Genomic DNA, 23,605 nt, shown 5'->3' on the forward strand with positions numbered 1-23,605 from the left:
GAGCTGTCCGCGTACTGGGGCGATTTGGCCGTTTGAGTTTCCCCAGTGGAAATAGTGAAGAATCAAGGCTGAACACAGAGCCTTAGGGAGTCTCCATTTTTATGTTCCTACCCTCTTTGGATCCTGGATGATTTAAATTGAGTAATACCTAAATTTCATACATATATGTGTTTCTAAATTTGTGTGACCTCTCTCTTTCGTGAGAAATACACTTTCCCTGTCACTTGGTACTTGGTAATCCACACTAAATATAACATTTCTCAAAGCAATATTCTTACTCTTGTTTCACACTGATGTTTTTCCTTTGATGGATGTCACTCATTTCCTCCTAAATTCCAAGTCCATTAAAAGTTCTGATTAGCATGCATTTAGATTAATTTTACTACACTATTAATAGATTGGCTGCAGTTTGAAAAACAGAGGTTCATAATCCCCAGAGCTGTCACCCACGGCTCCTGTAGGAGTCCAGGTCAGAAATTAGTCTAACTGGCTAGTAGACATTGTTGTGTGTGTGTGAGAGGGTATATTAAAAAAAAAAAAAAAAAAAGATTGTTGCCAACGTTAAAAAATTGGGATAGTTCTTGCAGAAATTCGTATTTTTCTTTCAAAATTGGTCCCAATGGGCTCAAGTTACCTTTGGCAATAATCAATTCGAGCTGAACAATAATTGAAAGAGTCAATGAAAGCTGATTTGTTCACCTGGAGTGTCAGGGCATGAGCCTGTGGGGATTAGACACAATCGCAGAGAAGAGGGGAGGGGGAGAAAACTGGGGAGGGAGGTTAAACAGAACATAAATAAAGCGACTGAGAAAACACTGAATTGGACTAGAAAACTGAGACAAACAAACCATGATGTGCTTAAGTTGTTAATGATTAGGCAGGCTAAGGGATGAGAAAGAAATTTAAACTGGCATATAACACAGAAACACACATCTCAGTTCAAGTATATATGTGTCTGTTTAAATTGATATGTATCAGTCTTTATATATGTGTTTATGTACATTGTATTGTTTATATTAATTTTTTTATATATTATGAAGTTTTGACATCTTAAATAAAAAAACCCTTTCTGGCTGAAAAGAGATTGCCCCTCCAGGGATTAGCCAGTTTTTAGAGCCAGCAAAAGACTCAGTCAGGAGTGCGCCTTTAAATATGCAAACTAACTAATCCAGAGCCACACCTCCTGCATCTGGCCTGTGTACCCGGAGACAACGTTCCTCTGCCTTAATCATCCCAAGGCCAGGTACCAAGCAACTTAGAATCCATCTAAATTATCCAAACCAGTCAACCCCAAAGTGTTTATTTTGCCTTGCCTCGCTTTTCTTGAGGACACACCAAACAAGTCTTGACCTAGTCTCTCCCTGTGGTTCTGCCCCTTCTGCCTTTATCAGATGCTGGTGCTTTTCCCGGTGGCCTTGCATGGTTTGACATGCCTTCTATTTCTAGGACCCGTGAGTATAATAGACTATGTTTTCTTGAGTCTCTCCTGTTCAACTCTTGTGGCCACACCTGACTGTCACATACAAGAGCACAGAATATGCATACGTATCTGTTTGTGTCTCCATTTTACATAATATATTTTTGCAAAGAAAAGAACAAATCTGACTTCATATTAGATCTGTTCCTTTGGCTCTAACACTGTGCTCTGTTTTCTGTACTGGTTCTGCACCTTTCATAAAAGAATGTTGCCTGGAGTCTGAAACATACAGGATCACCTATTCTCAAGGCCCTGAGCGGTATAACACTTTCCCATTCATAGAAAGATAAAAAGTTGCAGGACAGAAAATAACATTTGTTTCATTATAGATTTACAGGGACACCCTGACCTGAGCCATCTGCAAGAACAAAGGGTTCCGACACCAGAAAGTTTGCAACAAACAACCACACTCCCACCACTTTTTAGTATAAAAGGAGCCTGAATTCTGACTTGGGGAAGATGGTTTTCTCAGGCTGCCAGCTTTCCCAGTAAAGTTGGTATTCCTTGCCCCAACATTTCGTCTCCCGTTTTATTGACCTGTCCTGCAGTGTGCAGAACCAGCTTGGACTTGGTAACATTTTCACATGATTGCACATCTGAGTGTTGGGTCTGTGACTTTGAAATTCACAACCATCACTCTTAGGTGCAACAATTAGCGTATCTCCCATGTTCCCTGAAGGTGCTTGGAAATGCTAAATTTTAGGGATTGACAACCTTTCAGTTGACAGATAAAAGGCTAGTGATTCCATCCCCTCCCCACCCCTCCCAGATTTTAGGAAAGGGATAGGAAATGATAACCTTGCATCTTCTCTCAAAACCGGGGGTGGGAGTTTTAATAGAGTGCATTTCCCAGACCAGGTCTGGTCAACAAGTAAGTATCATTGGAATGGACTTAAGAAAATTACCTGTGAAGTTTGGGGAAGTGGCAAGTAATCACATGCCTCTGAAAATCCTTTGGCCCCTCACTGCTAGAGTCTGTTTTAGTACCTGTTCATTATAGGTTTAAGTCCTTAAAACTTTTTGCTTGGGCTTCCCATTTCAGATATCTCCCTCCCCAGAATATATTCCTTTCTCTATTATTCACTTATTGAACACTTATTTCCTGACATGTTGGTGCTAGGAGTATGTGATTGCTGTGTGCTAAGTTCCAGGAAGAGCATTGTGGGCCAGGATCGACATGGCCATCTTCTTGGAGCTTACAGGGCTTCCGTGGAAAAGATAGACAGTTAAACAACCAAGGGAGGCTGGTGATAAGGGAAGCCTGTGACAGGGCAACACCCTCATCTGGGAGTGGGGTTGGGAATGAGTTCCTGGTTCAGTACCCGCTGTGCACGTGCACTGGGCTAGCGGCAGACAGAGCAGGGAGCAGAGATGCTGCCTTTTACCTGCCTGCTAGAAATTCTTAAATTTAACATGGACCATGCCTTACCCGTAACGTTCTTTCAATTTCATTTGTGATCCTTAAACCTCAGACAAGTGTTTGTAAAATGAAAAGCAGGTTTGTGCGCGCATGGTTTCTTTTCATTTCAAATAAAAAAGGGAAAAGCCTCATCTCACTGGGAAAAGAAATCAGTCTATTTCACAAACCCCTTAGAATGTGAGTCAGAAATAATTGATCCACTCTCTCCAATCATTGCATTTGGACACATGAAATGACTTTTCTGGAAACTCTCAAATGCTATTTTCTAGAAGTTTAACCACCCGCTAGTGTGTAGGAAAGTGCAGCCTTACTGTAAGTAAGCAGGGAGTTGCATCCTTCACGTGTCTTGACCCTGGTTCTCTGCAGGTCTGCGTTGTACTAAGCAGGCAGCGGGTGCTTCACAAACGTCTCTTCAAAGAGCTGATGGATCTGAAAATGAGAGGAGCATATTGGGGAGTATTACCGCACTTCTCCAAGTGATTATTGCCACAGTAGTTTTAGAGGCTAGAATGGGAGTGACAGACTCAACAGAAATCTTTCTCTCAATAAGTGTATTCATTTATTACTGAAAGATCTACTCTGTGCCAGATACTATTTTGAGCCCTGGGGATCAGCAGTGAACAAGACAGGCAAGATTCTTGATTCCAGGGAGCTTCCTGCCTGGAGACGGGAGACAGATATTAACAAGGGAAACACGTGAATGAACAAGGTAACTTTACACAGAGCTAAATTCAGAAAGACGTTGAAACAAGATGCTGTCATATAATAGAGAGATTTGTAAGGGGCGCAGACAGCATGCTACTCAGGATAGAAGGTGTTTTTGTGGAGACAAACTCAGCCAGGCAAAGACCTGAGGCCAGAGAAAGGGCCGGCAAAGATAAGCCTCAATATTTCAAAATAACAATACAGGACTGGGAGTGGGGAGGGTATGGCTCAGTGATAGAGCACGTACCTAGCATGCATGAGGTGCTGGGTTCAATCCCCAGCACCTCCATTAAAGTAAATAAATAAATAGATAAGTAAATAAATAAATAAGCAAACCTAATCACCTCCCCCCTAATAAATAAAATAAAATTTAATTAGTAAATTAACTAAGGAGGACAAGAGCAGCTGTGCAGGGGTGAGTGCAGGGCTTGGGCCAGGCTTGGGGAGTGAGGCTTGAATATTAGTAGGGGCTGGTGGTCGGGACAGTGAACCCTCCAGCCTGACCACGGATTCTTGGATCACAGACTGACCCTTGTTCATCTAGTACCTTGTGGAAATAAGAGTTCGGAACCGGGATTTATTTTTAATGCACTTTTTATTCGGCATGACTTTGGACTTACAAAAATGCTGCAATGATGGTACTCTGCACCCAGGCTCCCCTGGTGTTAACAACTCGTGTAGCTATGAGCCCTTTGTGAAAATTAAAACATTAACTTTGGTTCATTACTATTGACTAAATTACAGATTTACTCAGATTTCACCAGTTTTCCCACAAATGTCTGTTTTCTATCTCGGGATCTAATCCAAGATGCCATATCGCGGATAGAGAATTTTCCGAAATACGACTTTTGCCATTTCCTGAACAACCTGTGTGAGTAAATGTGGGTAGTGGCTACCAGCTGCAAGCTGGTAAGTTCTACAACTTACTTCCTAGCGGTTCATTTTTACTGCTGCTTTATTTCACGTGAGTACAAGCCACGTCTCCCCTCCCTTGTGTTTGCTCACCCCATACTTTCCCAGCGTAGTGTTGGGATTCACTTAATGGTCCTTTCATAGTGATTTTAACAACCACTGGGTCAACTTATTTCCTTAAAAGTTTTAAAAAAATGGACTACTTTTGCAGAATGAGTTTTAGGGAAGCAACCGCTGCCTCCCAACCCTTTATCTGGCTATTTCACTCCAGCAAAACCTGTGAGAAGTCTGACTCTTCATCACCTGGTTTTATGCAGTTTATCAAACTACCTACCCGTATCACACCTGTTGTCTGGGTCTTTACTTCACAGCTAATTTCCCTCTCTTGAAGACAGGAATGTTATTTTATTCATCTTTAGAGACCGCCTACACTTAGAACGTTCCATTTATTCACTGATTCTTTCAAACTGGTACCTAGTAATCCACGGGGATGTGCCAGGTAATGGGCTGGGTGCTGGCAAAATAGAGTTGGATTAGTCAAAGCTCCCACCGCCAAAATGCTCGTGCTTTTGGTGGAAGTCAGAGATGTCTTTATTCCCATTTAGACTTCCCACACCAGCACGGCACCTGGAGTTAAGTAGGTGCTCCGTGAATGTTTGAGAAGACCTGACAGCAGTGGAGAGAACAGGCAAGATGCTCAGGTGTCTGATTCAGTGGTTCAGTAGGGTCATTATGAAGGTCATGGGACTAGGACAGAGTGAGTTTTGATATACTGTGTGAGAAAGAATTAGCATAGCTGGGTGACCAATGGGATGGGGGAGTTAAGAGAGAGGGAGGAGGAAGTATGCTTCTGAAATTTCCAGCGTGAGATATGTTGTCTGGGATACAGGAAGAGGAAGAAAGCTTGGAGAACGGTGGTGGAGAGGACGAAGGGAGATGGGGAAAATGAGTTTAGCAGGGAACATTTAGTTTGAGAAGAATTCCATATCATAGATGATCTGCAAATACCTCTTGGATGAGTGAAGGTAGGAATGGATTGTTACTTGAGTATCAGTGGGCAGATGGGGAGGATGGACTAAATGGGGAGAATTTTTTTTTTTTTGGGTGTAAAATTCTGAGTTTATGGTGCCAGTGGCCCAGCAGTTTTGGCAGCTGGAGCAGGTAAAGGAGGGGCAAGGACAGGTGGCACAGGAGCTGGGCCCTAAGCATGGATGGAGTTTGGTTGGGGGGTGATTTAACAGAGGTGTAAGGTGGGCTGGAGCCTCCTGTCTGCAAGGGAGTGGACTCATCAGAAGTTTTTGAGGGAGAGTTGGGTAAGTACTAGTGAAGATAAGGAAATGTGGGAACAGATCACAAGGTCCTTACGTAAGAGGCTGAAGTTTGGGCATAATTTCTGAGAATATAGGCTTTTGAGAAGAGCGGTGAGGGTAGTCAAAATTATGCATTTGGAGGACTTTTTTTTTTTTTTTTTTTGATCAGCGATGTTCAGATATACTTGGACAAGGGGATCTGGGGGCTGTTTGGTTAGTCCAGGAATAAAGGGAAGGGATTTCATGGTGCTTGTTTCATGCCCCCTTGTGGTCTCCGTTGCTTGGCACACCCTCCCCCACTTCCCTGCCTCCTTTTAGTTTTGCGCCTGCCTGCGAGGGTCAGCCTCCTTCTCATCATCCCTTAAGACTCAGCTTCAGTGCAGCCCCCTCGGGGAGCTCCCCAAAACCCCGGGGCAGGACTGCTCCCTCCCTCCTTGGCGCTGCCCCTGCGCTGTGTTTCTATGCTCCTCTCACACTGGGTGGTAAAGTGTTCTCTTGATTATCTTACTTTCTAGTACACTGTGAGCTACTTAAGAGACAGACATACCATCCTTGGGTTCCAGAACTCTGCCTAGCACATAGTAGGCACTCAATCAATTGATTTAAATTATATTGGATAAATTAATGACAGGGAAAATGGAAAGAAAAGAATGAATCAAGGGTGTATTTGGAGGATAAAACTGGTAAGATTTAGTGATTAATTTAATTAAGAGAAGACCTGTAGAGTTGATGTATTCATTGAAGGTAGAGTGCAGGTGGTGAGCTGTCTGGGAGTAAAAATTCCTGCTATTCATAGTACATATATGATATTGTTCTGAAAAGGTACCATATATGTACAAATGTATAGTAATATATAATACATAGATATATTAAAATAATAAATATAGTACACATAAATATGAACAATTATTATACATGTAAATTATATCCATAAAATGCTGTATATATAATGCATATTTAGTATAAATAGTATTTTATAGTTGCCAAACTAAATGTTTTGATTCCAAGAGAAGAAAATTAAATTTAGTGGCTAAGGACTCAGGCTTGGAGTAAGATAGCTATAAGCTTGAATTCCAGCTCTGGCATTTACTGGCTATGTTACTTTGGGCAAATATTTATTCATTTTTGGCCTCAATTTCTCTATCTGTAGAAGGGACATAGAGCTTTGTGGGGCTTCAGTGAGATTATATCGGCTAGGCACATTTACTATGATGCTCAGCGTTTTAAGTGACAGCTGTCATTATCGTTCATGCACATGGAGCAGAATTAAAAAGAGAGTTAGGTAGGAACAGGGTCAGCCCGTTACAACTAACAACTGTGGGGAAGCCCTCGAGCTGAGGACTGGAATTTCTTCTAGGGAGAGAAAATGAGGGATGAGGGAAATAAATCTCTTATAAATTCATGTAATCAAAGGGGAAGGGAAGAGCTCAGTGGTAGAGCACATGCTTAGCATTCATGAGGTCCTGGGTTCAATCCCCAGGACTTCCATTAAATAAATAAATAAATAAATAGACCTAATTAATTCCCCTCCAAAGAATTTAATTAAAAAAATTTAAAATAAATTCATGTAATCATTCATTGAGTGAATGTAATTAAACTGCACTTATCAAAGCATCTGGTGGAAGAATTTCTGTATTTTGTACCAGAAATTCGGGTTGAAATTCTAACTACGTTCATGTGACTAATTGGGAAGAGTATATCCAAGCCAAGGTCACCTTTCTGCATCAGAGCAAAGAGAGTGTGTTAGCCCTGGGTAGAGAGTTATGATTATTGAGATGAGATTTTCTTGAAACCCCATGCTGAAAACTGACACTGCTTATCCATTTTTAGAATACAGGGGGGAAAAATCTGGTTCCTGAAACCTGAGAGGAGTGCATCTTCATATACCTTAATTGAACATTATACTGAAAATATGAAATTTATGAGTAGCTGGTTTGATTCTCCAGCTGATGACCCGGAACAGTCTGTTGCAAACTTCCATAGGTTCCCTTGCTTAGGTTTATGTAAGGATGTGCAGAGACTAACTCATCCTGTTTGCCAGAATTTCTAACTTGTTTCCCCAAATGGGGGGCCTGGGAGCCCAATCTGGGATGAGAAAGCCAGGGGTATGGTGTCCGGGAGGACCCGTGGAATGCCAGGGCTGGACGGAAGGGTGTGGCATCAGCTCCTCAGAGCAGAGCCTCGGGGGGCATCTGTAGAGTCCTTTCTCCTGGGAGAAGATGGAGCAGGGTTCCCTCTGATGCAATCATCCAGCTTGATGATTGCAGAAAAATTTGATTCTGTGTTCTTACGTATTCCACACACACTGGAAGGAGATAGTGAAATGGGGGTCACACATCTGGCTTTAGACCAGGAAAACAATTCTGCTAAAACAAGGGGGCCCAGTGCCCTGGGTAGCTCAAAGGAAGAATTAGGCCCAGTATTGGTTAGATCTTCACCTTAGCCTGCACCTTCAGGTTAAAATATATTTTTTTTAAGGCAAAAAGAAACATGAAGGTACATTTTCTTTATTTTTAAATTTTTTTCTGCATCAGTTAGCATCGTTTTTAAAAGTTTCTTTTAATTATTTTTTTGGGGGGAAGTAATTAGGTTTATTTATTTATATATTTATTCATTTATTTATTAATGGAGGTCTGGGAATTGAACCCAGGACTTCATGCATGCTAAACGTGCACTCTACCACTGAGCTAACCACCCTCTACATTTTCTTTAGATAATTTAATATAGCAATCTAGTTGTCCTTTAAAAGTTGTTTCTTACTATCTACAATTAATATGAACTGGGAAATAACAAAATACTGATGCTGGCTCAGTGGCCAGTCTGGCCCAGGGTTTAGGTGCAGATCCAAGTGGAAATCGTTTTCTTTTTCTTTGAAATCACAATGTTTATTGCCAATGTCATCTGTCACATGGGTTTTAATCCCATCTGTCACATGGGTCTTAATTGCTCGTTTCTGTCCAGGACACCCAGGATATATTTTATATCAGGTATTTATTAATGGCATTAATAAATTGCAAGTTTTATATCCAGTATCATTAATGGTATTAGAACATTGATAATTAGAAGTTGAGTTAGCCTCAAACTTGAATTATCCAGCTTAGGATTTTACAAAAATGCCTCATAGTCGGGATTTGAAGATACATCTTGAGATTATTTCCATATTCATTGAATAATTTTCCCCCCCATACACCAAATCCACCGTAACTGGTTTGATGGAGGGATCTCAGGCTCACTGGGCTGCAAGCATGGTAGAATTTGGCTTTTTAACTCTTACCTTGTCCTGTCAGATCTCTGGATCTGCTGTGTTGTGGGGCCCCTTAAAAATATTTCAGTTTGATTTTTGTAATTTTTCATCTTAAGTTATTAAAAAAAAATCTACCTATTGAATCTGTCAATCTCTTATTCAGCTCAGATCTCCCTCCTCCCTCTAGAGCAGTCTAGGTGGTCCTCGGCAAAGATCTGAAGGGGAGGAATGAGGCATTTGTCTGCTACTTTCTTCTTCCTTCCTCCTTCTTGTGCTTGTTCCTTGGACATTGCAGTGAGGAGGAGGAAGAGGAAAAAAAAAAGTAAAAAGTCATTGACTGTCTTGATTTTCCTTGGTGAGCTGGTTCTGCTTCGTTTTGTTGTTGGTTGGAAGTGCTTTCTTCCCAGGCAAACAATCACTTATTGGTGATGGGCGGTTACCCTACCTGTTTTCCTAGTCGTCACCCCTTATCTAGCTCCTTGCCTCAAGGTTGGAACAGGGGGAGGCCCCAGGCATTTCCACGGGCAAGGAACTGCCTAAGAAGTTCCCATAGGCATTGGAGGTCCTTCTGTGATGCACCTGTATCTTCCAGTGGATCCCGAGGTGGCAGCCTCAGTGCATCTCCCTATCATGCACATGCCTCATTATCCCCTGCAGTAGACATCTCTCCAGCGCGTCGACGGCATCAATCTCATCTATGTTTTCTGGGCCCTTTAGTTCCTGCAGTGGTTTATCTTCCACCCATTTTCTTAGATAAGGCACTGCAGTGGAGCTAAAGGTGCTAAAGAAGTGTACATTGTTAGTTATTTCCTCTTGCCTTTTTCCCCCTCTTTTTTTTAAAGTCCTCTCTGCTCACCCTTGTATGAACAAGCCTTATACTTAGTGCTTCATTATCATGCGCAACTTTTTGCAAGTAGCTGGCTATGCATTTCCAAGCATAAGACTTCCTGAAGGAAGAGGGCAGGTGTAGACAAGGGAGGCCTGAGCTCTGAGTGTGGTATGTTGGCTCAGTGCCTATTAGGGTAGCTGTGTTGGTGTTGTTGTGCCCCTATGTTTGGGGAAATTCTCTGTGACTGTACAGTAAGACTGTCTCTTTATTGTCCTCCACCCTTTTCTTCTAATCTGCCTCATGTCTGTGAGAGAGGGATAACCAGCTGGCATCCCCTAATCCGACAGCGTCTTAGAGTCAGGCTGTATAAACTTGGGGCCAGTTACTTACATTTTTCTGCTTCGTTTCCTTATCTGCAAAATGAAGATGATGTTAGTAATTACCTCGTAAGGTTGTTCAGGGAATGAAGTCAGTAAATACGTGTCGAGGGCTTGAAACAGTGCTATCAATAAATAGCGTATAATGTCAATAAGGTGTTCCTTTGGCTTGCTATTTTGTGTCTTTAAAGAAACCCTCATGCAGGCTGGAAGTAGCCAGAGAGCTCATCAAAAATGTGCTTCCTGTACTCTGAGCTCTTGGCACATGTTCTGTTTGTCTTCCAGCACGCAGTGTGGTGCTTGGCACGTAGTCAGTACTCAGTGGGAAGTGACTGAATGAACAAACATGCTCCGAGTCCTCCTTTCCTCCTTGGCGTGCCCTCTTAGGCACACACACGTGAGTCATGCGGTACAGCTCAGACACCCTGGGGAGGGGAAGAGTGAAGCCTCTTCTGGGCACAGGATTTAAACCATTAAGCACCTGCAAAATCTTAGGGTCAGGCTATATAAACCTGTTTCTTTATATCGACCTGTTGTGCTAGATTACCTCTCCGCCGACCTCACCATTTACTTGGAAAGCTTCAAAGAATTTTGTCGTTGAGAACCTGCTTCCGTGGGTTTCTACTCAAAGCAACGTTAGGACTGAAGATCTTTCCACTTGCTGTCAAGGCTGCCAAGTAGGGTCAACTGAATCATGAGCAGATTAATCACAATTTCAGATGCTGCTTCTAACTCATTACTTATAGCCTGACAGGTTCATAATCCTGAACACCATAATTTTCCCTAGGGTACAGAACTTTTTTATAGTAAACTATTCTTTTTTTCTTTTTTTTAACATGAAGTCTATAAAAGAAACACAATCTCTACAATCTCTTTTTCTTCAGTAGGGTGCGCTTCAGTTCTGTATACCTATTCAGCTAAAAAAATATGTGTTTTAAGAAGTCACGGTGAGAGATGAATTCATGCATGTACACCCACAAGGAGACACAGGGGCTAAACCTGTAGACTTAGCTCACTGTTTTCAGTTCATAAAATAACTTATGGTCACGAAGTTACCCAAAAATGTGCAGTTTAGCCTTAAGTCACTATGGTTGTGGGTTTGAAGTTTTTAGTTCACAGTCTGCTCCAAAACCATTGTCTGATAAAATACAGCCCTAACTGCTGAAGTTCTGCACTTGTGTTTAAGATCTTGAGAACTTGGATTTTTTTTTGACTGAAACAGCATACTAAATTATACCATTTTTAAACAGGGCTTAGAATAAGATAAATGCATCCTTTAAGAGTTCATGTGGCTCATAGTCTTTGATTATGGACCTTCTTAGAAGCTTAAGTATTAAGAAGTTATCAAGATAATAGTTATATATAATGGAAAGAAAAAAGTATTGTGACATTTACAACAAAAAAATAAGTCTCCCACTCCAATCTTTATTCCAGTGGCGACTTCCTTTACCTTTCCCATCTCTCTCTTCTGGTAGATATTATGATGTTTCTAAATAACTTATATATTGCCATGTCTTAATCTAAAACTTCTAGGCTTTTGTGGCTTTTATGATAAGAGCTTTTTCCTGTATTAAGTACAATCGTTTCTTAATTCTTCATACAGTTATGCTATCTTTCTTAACTGCTGATTAATGCTTCACTCATTGTACACATGCAAATGTTGTTTGACAGACACAGGTAGTTTTATCTTTCTTAGACATTTCACTTGTCCTGTTTCTCACTTAAGTAATTGACTGTCTACCTATTTTTAATTTTAAAAAGATGTGTCATCATGCACATTTCATAACCATGGAATTATATTTTCACCCAGAGCCATCTCTTCTCTGTCATGTTGTTTCAGTCTTGCCTGTTTGTCCTTCGAACCTGTTATCTAATGCCACAATTTTCAATAAATTGGGGCAGATTTATATGGCTTGACGATATCACCTTCTAAATCATAAGAAATATGTTGAGAGGAGAAACTTAAACATATATCAGTTTTAATGAGGACACCAAAAATGTGTATCTTTTTTCTCATGTGTGACTTGCGCTCAGCCCATCATGAACCTAGCGTGGTTCTGGCTAGTTCTCAATGCGTGTAACTTGCAGTAACCTGGGCACTCTTTCTGGTCCTGATAATCACATGTGACATAAAGCAGTAGTGATCTGAATGATTTCCAGGTGCCCCATGACCCTGGGTACTCGTAGTCCTTGTGAATAACTTGAAGTCAGCAAACTGAACCGGAAGCTCTTTTGTTTCCTCCTCCAGATTGGCTTTTATGGCACACTTGTGTTCTGGTCCTTTCAACCACATTTGAGGGATTATTACGGATAGTGAGGTTGGGCTTCTACCTTGGCATTGCTGTAAATGAAAGCACAAGCTTAACTTGGCAATTCTCAAGGAAAAAGGAAATGTATTAAATGTAACAGACGTTATGGACTGAATGTTTGCCCACAAATTCTTGTGTTGAAACTCTGCCCTCTTCATGTGATGGTATTAGGAGATGGGTCTTTGGGACGTGGTTGGGATTAGATTGGGTCACGAGGGTGCAGCCCTCATGAATGGGACTAGTGCCCTAATAACTATTTGAGCTTACTTTCCCTCTCTCCTGCCTGCCATGTGAGAATGCAGTAAGTCAGTTACCTGTAGCCAGAGATGGCCTTCACCTTGCTGGCACCCTGACCTTGGACTTTCAGCCCCTAGAGCTGTGAGAAATAAATTTCCATGGTTTATAAGCCACCTCATCTGTGGGATTTTGTTACAGCAACCCGCTCGAAGACAACAGGACAGATACACATGAACTCTAATGGTTAAGGCAGTGGTCTGTGTTGGCTGTCCTGGACGCTGGCTGGTGCCTTCTCTGGCACTAGTGCACAGCCAGGCACAGAGCTGTCTGCTCCTTCAGCACACAGCACCACAGGAGTTCTGTCCAATCATTTGTTCAGCAAAATGGAGTGCCCACTGTGTGCTGGTACCATGCAAAGCACTCGTATACAGTGGGGAGCAAAGCACAGACAGACTCTGCTTTCCTGGTGCCCTGGAGGTGCCAGATATTAGTTGAATATTTACATGTGGATGTATCATTACAAAGGAAAAGCAGGGTTCTGTGAGTACACATGGGATGTGTAAGTACCAAAGGGCAAAGGCTACTCTTACCTGCTCATGGGGGCAGGGCTGGCGCCTAAGAGGAACTTTGGAAATCTGCAGGAGCTTGATTGTTTGCATCTAAAAATGACTGGAGGCATTTTGTGGGAGAGAAAGAGTGTTAGACGGCCTACAGCACCCAGGACAGCCCTCTACATGAAGTATCGTCTCACTTCACACATGACTTTCAAATATCCTTCTGGATACTTCTGTGTCTAATTATCTGAGCTTGGAACTGAACTCCACTTTACACAGCAATAAAACGTATTTTTGCATGATTTTAACATAACGTAGAATTTCCCAAGAATGTTACTTCAGTGTAAATTGTTATAAGAATATATACTTTATTTGTTTGCAACTTGAGTGGAAGTTGTTCACCACTTTGGAAAATGGTGCTTCTGGTGGCAAAGCTGCTGATGTCACCAGGACAACAAACATGTCTTGGTCTGCATTTGGGGCTCTTTTTTTTTTTTTTTTCTTTTTTTCGTTTATCATTGTTCCCTTCCTCCCTCCCTCCCTCCCTCCCTCTCTCCCTTCCTTCCTTCCTTCCTTCCTTCCTTCCTTCCTTCCTTCCTTTCTCTCTCTCTCTCTCTCTTTCTTTTCTTCCTTCCTTTCTTCCTTTCTTCCTTCCTTTGGGGCACTTTCATTCACAATGTTATATGTATGGAATCACATGCAATATAAAGTATTAATTTACTAGACTTTTTCTTGTGGTCACAACTCATCATTTACACATGGAAATACATACTGCTTTTTATTATATTACTTTTCTTTCTGCTCTATAGCGTGGCTTGGGCACTGCATTGATTGTTTTTAAAATTTTATGTATAGGGAGATTATAGGATTTGTAAATTTAATTTTAAGACAGTAAAGGAGACATAAAATATTTGTCATAAAGAAAGTGTTGGGTCTTACAGAGTTGAGAAGTGCACGTGTGTAACAAAGAACTTTTCAGAATAAGTAACACTTCACTGGAAGGTTGAATGATAAACAGGGGTTAGGGGTTAACTAGGCAAGGGTGAGTGGAGGGCGGGATGGTGCGCAGTGTCAGACAACATGGGCCGGATCTCTCCGGGGGATGGAGGCAGGAAACTGAGAGAATGCTCGTGGGGTTGGTGCTCAGAGAGCAGGACAGAAAGTAGCATTAGGCAAGGCTGGTGGAGGCTGGGGCCTTCTAGGACTTGTAAACTAAGTTAAATTAGATTAAAGCCATTGAAAGGCAGAGGGTGAGGTCATCAGATTTTTGTTAAACAAACAAACAAACAAACCTAAACTGCCTGTAGTGTGGAGAGGAAACTAGAAGAGTTGGAGGCGTTGAGATGCAGGGTGAATTGGGGAGAATGATAGTCCAGGTGGGAGATAACGGTAGCCTGGAATAGTAGGGAGGTGGTGGTTGTGAGAAATATTTGGGAGGTAAACAAATAGACTTTGGAATGAATTGATTGTTAGTTATGGGCAGAAGGGAGGGGACGGTGTCACTTGTGACTTATAGGACTTCGGCCTGTGCAGTTGGGCAGGGAAGCCATTCGCTGAGTGACGGAGCCCTGGAAGGCAGTGGACCTGATATGAGTAGGGTCAAGATCCCGAGTGTGGTAGAGACGACGATGCCACTGAAACCATGAAGTGGAGAAGCTGAGTAGGCAATGGAGCATAAAGGAAGCTTACAAGGGGTCTGACCTTGAGATAAACTTGGGGTCATTTGTGCAATTTAAGGGGAAGGATTTGTTGTAACTGTATAGGAGGAGGGTGCAGAGTAAAATGAGGGGACAGCCTTGAGGGACCTCACAACGCAGTGGAGAATGGTGGTTCCCAGAGTGTGGTCCTCAGACCAGTGGCAGCAGGATCACCTGGGAACTTGTTCCACATGCAAATTCTTGGACCACCCCGCGCCAGACTTGCTGAATCAGAAACTCTGAGGGTGGGGCCCAGCTCGCTGTGTTCTCACAGTTTACACCACTGGTGTAAGAATGGGAAGGAGCAGCCAGGGAGGTTAGGAGAGGAAAGAAGAGAATGCGATAGCACAGAAGCCAAGGATAAAAGATGAGTCCAGAAGGTGTGAGTCCACAGCAAAATCCTGCTGAGAGGCCCACCAGTAAATTTGACACCTTTGAGGGTTGAGTAACAACAAAAAATATAACTCAGCAACTTTATAACTTCAAAGTTACCCTGTGAGCTCAGGTTTCATAATTCTTGTGAGCATGAGATTTCAAAATTTATGACTGGCTGCAACCCAACATATTAAATGGTGGGTAGCGTTTATGGTTGGCTGTGTTACAGTCCTGCATGTAATCACAAAGAGGAGGGGATGGCAAAAGCAGGGGAAGATGGACATAGAAAGTGACCCTTTATCTATTTTATATATGTTAGCTAGTATCTGCAAATCTCTAACTCCCAACTATGTTAAATATCCTGTAGTAACTTATGGTGGAAAAGATTATGAAAATGAATGTAAGTATGTTCCTGTGTGACTGAAGTATTGTGCTGTACACCAGAAACTGACACAACATTGTAAACTGACTAAACTTCAATAAAAATATATATTAAAAAATGAGAAAGATAAAAAAGAAAGTGACCCTTTGAAGTACGGACTCAGCCACATCCAGACATGGGAACAGCCTGACTGACGGCCTAGCTTAGGGCCCCTGGGACTAGTGTGGGGGTTCCCAGCCCTGACTCTCTTTAAGAATGATCTGGGGACTTTTACAAAGTACTCAAGTCAAGGCCTCACTCCAGGCCAGTCAAATCAGAACCTCTAGGAGTAGGCTGGCTTCCTCATGTTAAAAACACTTCCCAGTTGATTATGATATTCAGCCAAGGTTTGAACACCTTGTGCAGGTTCTTTGGTGAATTCGGTGTCTACTAATTGGACCATCTACCTCTCAGGTAGATTTAGAGGAGTGGTTTATGGGATCAACCTCACCCGGCTAGGTAGAGCATGCCAGATTTAATAGGCCATTGATTAGCTCCTTCTTTGGGGTTGTAATTCCTGTTGACAATCAGTTGCATACGCTTTTCTATCCTGTTAAATCCACCACTCTTGGCAACATATCGACACTTGAAATATTTAAGCGAAGAGTAATTCATTTGCCCGTGCTGCGAGTGAGTAAATAAGCAGATTCCACGCAGATTTATGAGTTTGTATTGCAGAACATTTAGCACAGTGTTGTACAATATGCTTTTGGTTAAAATTATCGCAAGAGGGAGACAGGGAGATTTGTTTGTGTCAAGGTGCTAACTGTTCATTTTTTTTTAAGTTGTAGCAAATTGAGAGGCACGAACAAACATTTTGTTGCGGGAGGCTGCATGTAGAGAGATTGAATCAGCTCCGGTTGAGGTGGACAAACTAAACACGCTGAAAACGCTGAGAGTCACGTCGAGGGGATATTAGTTTGTAGAGCCTGGTCTTAGGTCCTGGCTGCTTTGGTTTATTTGATTCATGATCATTTTTTATCTGGTGTCCAAGGTCTATAAATCACCACCAGGGGGCCCTGAAAGCGTTTCTATCTGATTTCAAGGCTCATAGTCTCTTTGAATGAGTAAAGCTGATAAAATATCCCCAGTGCAGATTGGAGGGGTGCCTTGGTCCCTGTTTAAAGTTTAGCTTTCTCCCGTGGACTCTTTCGTGCAGAATGTAGCAGCAGCTGCTGAAATGGCTTTGATGGACTCTGGCTTTTATCTTTTTTTTTTTTTTTTTTTTTTTTTACTGTTAATGTTGAATAATCTTTTATGCCTTGGCTTCTTTTTGATGAGCTAAAGTTTTGTATAAATTTGATACTTGTTGTGGTAAGAAAAAAAAGGTTTATTTTTTTTTTCTTCAATTAAAGGCAAAAAGAAAAAAGTTAACTTTGTTTTTCTACCTTTTTACTGAGTTAGAATAACAGGATTTGCAACGTCTGGGCTGAGTGTGTGGTGAGTTTTCTTAACACTCCATTCTTTGCACCAGATAGCCTGAATTTTCCTATAGGTCTATTTCAAGAACCTTGAATTATTTTCAAATGAATAATTACTTGTGGTACCTACAAGGCAACTGTTAATTGCTCAAAGAGGATATGATTTGTAGCCATAAAGTATTTTTATTAATCTCAGCAGTTCATTTAAATTTTTAGGGAAATATTTCTCACATTCTGATAGGTCTTAAAAGATTATGTATCAGTGGCAAAATATTGTTATTTTTTTTTAACTGATCTCTTTTCAGGAGGAGGGATTCACACTATTTAAAATGAGATACAGGAAGTAAGGCTCTATTACTGTGAAGAAATGGAAGATTATCTGTTTATTCTGCTTATATTTTGAATTGATTTCTGTAGATTTTATACATATGTGAAATTAGATACTATATTCAGTTTCATTAAAATTGTGGTTTCCCCAAACTCAATAGTTTTGTTATAGACAAAATGTTTTTTTGTGATGTGAAATAAACCTGAAGTTGAATTTGCAGGATGCTTAAGGCCCACAGAGAAATATACAGTCAGGGTTAAGTAACTGAACTGACTTTATTTCTATAACTGGTCATTGGATGTAACTGAGTCCAAGTGCCTTTATGTTTTGCTTGCTCTGTCCTGCCAGTATCTTTTAGATTTTCCTCTTAGAAGTGTATTTAATGCATTCTTTTACCCAATGCTCTCGTAATATCAGGAAATGATGTCAATTGACTAAGATGGCCACCATTATTAGGGCTCCGAAATGCCAGAGATGAACATATCATCTTTGAATGGATTTAACAATTTGATTTCTGGGGACAACTTTCACTCAGTGAATTCCAACAATTTTGGATTAGATGAAGGGCACAGATTTCATGTTTATATGTGTGTGTGCGAGGTGGAGAATAACTTCTCCACCAGTATTTTATAAAAGTATATTTAAATGTACAGGAGTCAACCCAAATATTTGCATTTAAAGGTTACTAGTAGATACAGTTCTTAGTGTGTGAGATCCTAGAAATATTTCCTTAGTTGAGAAAACAGAATCACTACCTACAATGCTAATTCAGGCTCACCTTGATGGTAGAGAATTTCCTGACATATCTAAACATCCCAATCTTTTAATATACATTTGACAATACAGAAATTAGACAGAAAAGCTAATGTGTGACTGTCAAAATAAATACTCAAGGTCCAGAACCTAAAGCCCATGTCTTTTATTCAAGAAAGAGCTTCTCCAGTCCTTACCAGCCTTTGGACTCTTGGTCTACCCACACGCCTATGAAGAGTGGTGCCTTTGATTTCTCATCTGCAGAAACCACAGATGTGGGGTGGTGGGTGGGTGGAGGAGGGCAGATACAGGGAGCCACGAGATAGGCGGCAAGAAGCAATTGCTGATCTTGAGAAGGACGCTATGAAACACATTCAGACTTAAAAAAACAACAGCAATTTTGGATCATGTTTTAGGATCATTGAGCATGGGAGCAGCCGTCTGTCTCTCAGCAGCCCTTGAGAGTGTTACAATGCGGCTCCAGAGGTTTCTTGTGATGATTCCTGGAGTCTTGGTGTCCCGTGCTCTCCCAGGGGTGCCAAGTGGGTGGGATTGGGCCATATCCTCATCTCTCACTTCAACTCTTTTTAAAAAATCTTTTTTGTATGTTAAATTGTATAACAAGGCTTCTCAGCTAAAATATACAGTATTTGAAAGCCAACATTTTAGAGTATAGTTTGTTTCCATAATGAGGCTGAATCATAAAGAAAAGATTAAATTATGCTCAGCATTCTGTGTGTACAAGGCAGAGAAAGATAAAAAATATTTCAGAAATATTTGCATTAAAATGGTAAAAATAAAAGTTTTGGCATGGTAAGCTCTAATTAAATATTTGTTGAATCGATGAATTACTAAATGCCAAGAGAGAAACTCAATGTTTTGAAAATTCTGTCTTCCCTCACACACTGAATAAATAAATCAGGACCGAACATGGCTCCTTTGTTGAATTTTGTTGTGTTTGTAGATACTTGGGTTCAGTCTTCTAAGAACAACTCAGAGGGAAGTGACAACATCTGGCAAGGCAATTGCTCACAGTGCCCTCAAGTATCATCTTGCAATCTTTAAACCGTCTTTAAGAAATACATCATCAAAGTATTTGGGGTGAGAGCTGATGACCCATTCTCTTGCAAATGTGGAAATTGAGACTAATGTCAGCTCTAGAGGAAGAAAAGTTTGTCTATTTAATTAATGTATTTAACTAAAGAGAAAGGTGCTTGTTTTCTTAAAGGTAATTGATTCATTCATTATTTTGTGCATTGAGTGTCTCTTGCCAAGAATAAGGCAGAGTTAAACATGGAATATACATATATTATACATATATAGACACACATATATATACATAAATATATATGTATTTTACAATTTTAACTATGTTAAATTTTTACTATGTATAGTTAAAATTGTAAAATAGTACACGTGTGTATGTAAACGCCACATGTACATTCGTGTGTGTGTGCGTGTGTGTGTGTGTATCTCCTTGGTTTTGTCTCTTGACATCACAGCCTAAAAAATTTAATATCTGGCCCTTTACAGGGAAAGTTTGCCAACTTCTATTCTGCGGTCTCACCAACCAACATTGGATGTTGCCAGTCTTTTTAATTTTAGCTATTCTGATGGATCTGTAATTATGTTGCATTGTAATTTTTATTTTTATTTGTCTAATTTCTAAAGACACACATCTCTTTGCCTCCTCTGGGCCAGTACCACCCTGGCTTATTCTTGTAGCCTTATCATAAGTCTGGATACACGGTACAGTAACATTCCATCCTTCCTTTTCCTTCAATATACATTGATGACCAGCTTGTCAGTTTACATACACACACACCCCACCCCATCCACACCCACACACACACAATCTATTGGAATTTTGCTTAGAAACGAATTAAATCTATAAATTGGTTTGGAAGAATTGATATATTAACTAATTCAGTGTTTCTCGAACTCCCCCCCCCCCAATATTTCTCCTAAAGAGTCTTTTTTAAACATTTCCCCCAATTACCCACCCTCACCTCCATGAAATTTTAATGCCACAAGATATACCGTTTATCTGTGCTTGTACATAAGGACAGTTAGATTTTTCATCCCCCTAGAACCGATTTTTACCCCTTCTGGGGGAGATCACCCACCATTGTGAATACGTACCTGAATCCACAGTATAGCTTTCCATTTATTTAGATGTACTTTGGTTTCTGTTAGCAATATTTTCTAATTTTCTGTGCAGCAGTCAAGCAGACTTATTTTTAGTTGTTTGATATTTTGGAATGTAGGGTTCATGCCCTTCTGGGTTGGCTGTGCAGCTCCTGCAGGCTCAGCTGAACAGGTGTGGTCACCGCTGTGCCGGGCACCTTGGCCTCTTTGCTCCGCACCCACGTGCTGGCCACCTGGCCTCGCCACCTCATCGCCCCTCGATTTGTAGGCTCCATGGTTCAAGACATATACTTGAAAGTCCTAGTGTAATTTCACAACCATTTGTCATTTGTGCAATAAAGGAAGCCATATACGTGATTTTAAGTACAGAACAGACATCTGGAAGGGAGGGCCGCACCTTGAAACGCGTTGGTAATTAAGGCATCAACCACAGCGATGATTTTTTTCATGGTTCACAAGGACAGTGTGGAGATGTGTCAGTAGATGGCGCTGTTTCTTAACAGATGGAGAAAGGAAGCCCAAACGGGGTGGAGCAGGTTAGAGGAACATGGGTGTTTCCTTTTTGTTGTTGTTAAATTAGAATGAGGCATAAGATAAATAAAACCAGAGGAAGTTCTGCAGGATCCCCTGTGATCTACTTCTTTGGTGAGCTTAACTAAAGTCAGTGAAGGAACTCGAGCGCTCTCAGCCCCTCCCTCGTGGTGGCTGCTGCTCCGTGCCTTTCCCCAGGCCAGGCTGAAGTAGGCGACAGCATCGTGGGCAGTTGGTGTGGCCAGAATGAAATCACCCAGGTGGAAGCCCCGGGTGCCCTCCTGTGTGTGGCCCTGTGCTCCTCACAGAAAGCAGCGCTGGCTTTCACTTTCAGAACCATCTGTGTGGGAGACAGCAGGCAACAGGAAAGGAATGGAACCCAAAGCCTCCCCTCCCTTTGGGAGAGTCAACGATTTGGTTGCAAATCCTGCCTCTAACGCATCCTAGCTGTTTGATCTCATCAAACAGTTTAATCTCTCTGACCCCAGTGTCCTTACCTGAAAAACGGAGAAAATATCTCCAGGACACAGGGTGTTGTGAGACTAAATGAGGCAACATCCGCAGAGCTCCTAACCTGGCACCAAGGAATGACAGTGTCCTATTGTTGGGATTAGTCTATGCTCTTTGGAGCTTTGAAAGTGGCACTGAAAGTAGACCTCGTGGGTGTAAGTGGTAACTGTCATGTGCCCTGGTGACACATGTCATCGAACCTGGATACTTGTATTACTCTCAGGTTTTTAAAAAAAATTTTTTATTTGTATTTTTGGGGGGAGTGTAATTAGGTTTATTTGTTTGTTTGTTTGTTTGTTTAATGGAAGTCCTGGGGATTGGGCCCAGAACCTTAAGCATGCTAAGTGCACACTCTACCTCTGAGCTATACCTTCCTCCTGCTCTCAGGTTTGAACTCTGCAGCCCAGACATATGGCCTTAAACAGCAGGATCCAGACCCCTTTGCTTCCTGGTTCCCCTGAGGAGCTTGCAAAGAGCATCCATGCCCCAGCCCTAGGGATTCTGATTTAACTGGTCCAGGGTGTGTCAGATCTGAGGTGACCCTAGCTGGCAGTGACATTGAGATGCTCGGTTTACAGCGTGCCATCTTTACATGGGGTCACCTGCAGAGGTGAGACCTGGCCTCAGGCTTGGAGTGTGCTTGCAGGTTGGCACGTGTATGTCTGGGAGGTGTTGCAGCCCCTCCTTTCCTTCTGGGCGCTTTGCAGGCTGCTCGGGCAGCCGGCTCACAGGTCTCTTAGACAGCCGGTTCTGACTGGGCAGAGGAGCAGTTGGGATGTAAGGAGCATGTTTTCCCCTCAGATGTGCTCCCGGAGAGAGAGAAATGAAGCTCCACGAGCGAACTGCAGAGAGCAACATCTTTTTTCCTCTCCCTTTTTCTGTCTTTGTGCTTCTGCCTCTGTGTGCACATGTCTGTGTGCATGCCTGTCTGCTCTTCCCGTCTTGTGTGTTTGTTTGTTCCTTTTCTTTCTGTCTGCCTCTGTCTGTGTGTCTCTGCTCTGTGCCTGTCTGCATCTGTTTCTGTCTTTCTGTCTCTCTGTCTGTGTGTCTCTGTCTTGATTCCTCTGTCCTGGCAGGGTCTAGGCATTTATGCACCCCAGGGTTACCGAGTATTCTGCAGAGAAACAGAACCAATAGGAGCTCATATATATGATCATAAATATATATAAAGAGATTTATTATAAGGGATCATGGAAGCTGACAGGTCCCAAGATCTGTAGTCAGCAGGCAGGAGACCTGGGAGATCCAATGTGTAAGTTTCAGGCTCAGTCCAAGTCTAAAGGCAGGCAAAGACTGGCAGCCCCATCCAACGGTGGTCAGGAAGAGAGCAAATTCTCCCTTACTCAACATTTCAGTTCTATTCAAGCCTTCAACTGATTCCATGCTCCCCACCCCCCACACTAGGGAGGGCGATCTACTGATGTTAATCTCATCCAGAAACACCCTCACTGACACACCTAGAATAATGTTTGATCAAATGTTAGACATCTTATGGCTTGATGTAGTTGAAATTAACTATCACACCATAGAAGTCCGTATGTTCACCACCCTAGAATTTCTGGGTTACCGAAGTCTTAAACTGGCTGGCAGAGGGTCAGATCCGGCTCTCAGGCGTGTCCTGTTGGTATCCCATTTTCACGCCTATGTTACGCCCAGTGATATTACATCCGCTGAGCTTCACTCTGTGTGTTACCTGCCTGATCACTTTTTCTAGGTCATGACTAGGTAGGAGGTCACTGAACATGTGACCTCTTTCCCATTGATCCTGACAGAGTATAGCAGAGTTTGGTTACTCATGGCTTACTTACATCGCTGAGAAAATCTAAACACATTTCCAACTTGCACTGGCAATATTACTGAACAGCTGAAAGAATTCAGCAATTTGACTATGCAACCACCTGGCTTCTTCCCTGTCCTCTGTCTTGAGAAAAGACCTCACTTCCTGACTGCTGTCTGTGGAAAGTAGAGGATTTCAGTCATTCACACCCTGCTTGCCAGGGTGAACCCCAGGGCATTTTAATCTGTTGTCCATCAGGAAAGAGGGTTT

At 41.8% G+C, this 23,605-nt stretch overlaps 1 long non-coding RNA gene across 13 annotated transcripts in view; it reads left to right on the plus strand.

The window, feature by feature from the left end:
- The first annotated feature begins 1,201 nt into the window (after nucleotides 1-1,201).
- The window catches only part of LOC105076120 (uncharacterized), a 104,108-nt gene continuing 81,704 nt past the window's right edge, over nucleotides 1,202-23,605 (plus strand). For 10 of the 13 annotated variants that reach the window (XR_012506954.1, XR_012506964.1, XR_012506963.1 and 7 more), the window contains exon 1: nucleotides 1,202-1,451. This is a non-coding gene — a long non-coding RNA (uncharacterized LOC105076120). Of the gene's footprint in view, nucleotides 1,452-4,304; nucleotides 4,567-23,605 lie in introns of those variants that run through there. The other 3 variants (XR_012506957.1, XR_012506961.1, XR_012506958.1) reach the window with 3 other exon arrangements.

This window comes from Camelus bactrianus, chromosome 5 (genome assembly GCF_048773025.1).
Source record: "Camelus bactrianus isolate YW-2024 breed Bactrian camel chromosome 5, ASM4877302v1, whole genome shotgun sequence".
Lineage (NCBI taxonomy): Eukaryota > Metazoa > Chordata > Mammalia > Artiodactyla > Camelidae > Camelus > Camelus bactrianus.